At 36.1% G+C, this 2,288-nt stretch overlaps 1 non-coding gene across 1 annotated transcript; it reads left to right on the top strand.

Annotated features, from left to right (window-relative positions):
- The first annotated feature begins 935 nt into the window (after positions 1-935).
- LOC112788636 (small nucleolar RNA R71) lies at positions 936-1,043 on the top strand. Its single transcript, XR_003195993.1, has one exon. It is a non-coding gene; the product is annotated as a small nucleolar RNA R71 (small nucleolar RNA).
- The last annotated feature ends 1,245 nt before the right edge of the window (positions 1,044-2,288 follow it).

Below are 2,288 nucleotides of genomic sequence, written 5' to 3'. Positions count from 1 at the left end.
CAGAGCTCATGAAGGGCATAAGGAGGTTCAATGGAATCTCTATGGTCTCTAGATGAGTCTCAGATTCCTTTGGTTCCTCAAAGGGAAACCCCTTATTGATCACTGGACGTCCCAGGAGGTCTTCCTCACTGGGATTTACGTCCTCCCCCCCCTTCCTCTCCAGGTTCGGCCGTGTTGACTATGTCAATGGCCTTGCACTCTTCTTTTGGATTTTCTTTTGTATTGCTTGGGAGAGTACTATGAGGGATTTCAGTGATCCTTTTACTCAACTGGCCCACTTGTGCCTCCAAATTTCTAATGGAGGACCTTGTTTCATTCATGAAACTTACAGTGGCCTTAGATAGATCAGAGACTAAGTTTGCTAAATTAGAGGTATTTTGTTCAGAGTTCTCTGTCTGTTGCTGAGTGGATGATGGAAAAGGTTTACTATTGTTAAACCTATTTCTTCCACCATTATTAAAGTCTTGTTGAGGCTTTTGTTGATCCTTCCATGAGAGATTTGGGTGATTTCTCCATGAGGTGTTATAGGTGTTTCCATAAGGTTCACCCATGTAATTCACCTCTGCTATTGCAGGGTTTTCAGGATCATAAGCTTCTTCTTCAGAAGATGCCTCTTGAGTACTGTTGGATGCAGCTTGCATTCCATTCAGACTCTGAGAAATCATATTGACTTGCTGAGTCAATATTTTATTTTGAGCCAGTATGGCATTCAGAGTATCAATTTCAAGAACTCCCTTCTTCTTAGGCGTCCCATTACTCACAGGATTCCTCTCAGAAGTGTACATGAATTGGTTATTAGCAACCATGTCAATGAGTTCTTGAGCTTCTGCAGGCGTTTTCTTTAGGTGAATGGATCCACCTGCAGAAGTATCCAATGACATTTTAGCCAATTCAGATAGACCATCATAGAATATATCCAGGATGGTCCATTCTGAAAGCATGTCAGAAGGACACTTTTTGGTCAGTTCTTTGTATCTCTCCCAAGCTTCATAGAGGGATTCACCTTCTTTCTGTCTGAAGGTTTGAACATCCACTCTAAGCTTACTCAGCTTTTGAGGAGGAAAGAACTTGGCTAAGAAAGCCTTGACCAGCTTATCCCAAGAGTTCATGCTATCTTTGGGTTGAGAGTCCAACCATATTCTAGCTCTGTCTCTCACAGCAAAAGGGAAAAGCATGAGCCTGTAGACTTCAGGATCTACTCCATTAGTCTTAACAATATCACAGATCTGCAAGAATTCAGTTAAGAACTGAAAAGGATCTTCAGATGGAAGTCCATGAAACTTGCAGTTCTGCTGCATCAGAGAAACTAATTGAGGTTTCAGCTCAAAATTGTTTGCTCCAATGGCAGGAATGGAGATGCTTCTTCCATGTAAATTGGAATTAGGTGCAGTAAAGTCACCAAGCATCCTCCTTGCATTATTATTATTTTCAGCTGCCATCTCCTCTTCCTGTTCAAAAATTTCTGAAAGGTGCTTGCTGGATTGTTGTAATTTAGCTTCTCTTAGTTTCCTCTTCAGAGTCCTTTCAGGTTCTGGATCTGCTTCAACAAGAATGTTCTTGTCCTTGCTCCTGCTCATATGAAAAAGAGGGACAGAAAAATAATAATAATAGGGATCCTTTTTACCACAGGTATAGAGATGGAAGAGGGGGTTCGAATTTGGGTGAGATGAAGTGTTAGTAGATGAATAAATAAATAGAAGGAGATAAGAGAGAAGGAGAATTTTCGAAAATTATTTTTGAAAAGAGTTAGTGATTTTCGAAAATAGTTTTTGAAAAAGGTTAGTAATTTTTCGAAAATTAAAATAATTAGTTAATTAAAAAGAAATTTTGAAAAAGAGGGAAGATATTGTCGAAAATTAGAGAGGGAGAGTTAGTTAGGTAGTTTTGAAAAAGATAAGAAACAAACAAAAAGTTAGTTAGTTAGTTGAAACAAATTTGAAAATCAATTTTGAAAAGATAAGAAGATAAGAAGTTAGAAAGGATATTTTAAAATCAAATTTTGAAAAAGATAAGATAAAGAGATATTTTTGAAAAGATATGATTGAAATTAGTTTTGAAAAAGATTTGATTTTTAAGATCACAATTAATGACTTGATTCGCAAGAAATCACAAGATATGATTCTAGAAGTCAAAGTTTGAATCTTTCTTAACAAGCAAGTAACAAACTTGAAATTTTTGAATCAAAACATTAATTGATGATGTTATTTTCGAAAATTAGGAGATAAAGATAAGAAAAAGATTTTTGAAAAATATTTTTAAAATTTTCGAAAATAAATAAGAAAAATAAA

Source organism: Arachis hypogaea, chromosome 20 (assembly GCF_003086295.3).
Source record: "Arachis hypogaea cultivar Tifrunner chromosome 20, arahy.Tifrunner.gnm2.J5K5, whole genome shotgun sequence".
NCBI classification, from domain to species: Eukaryota; Viridiplantae; Streptophyta; class Magnoliopsida; order Fabales; family Fabaceae; genus Arachis; species Arachis hypogaea.
The sequence above is the reverse complement of the archived record's forward strand: the minus strand, read 5'-3'. Positions and strand labels throughout refer to the sequence as shown.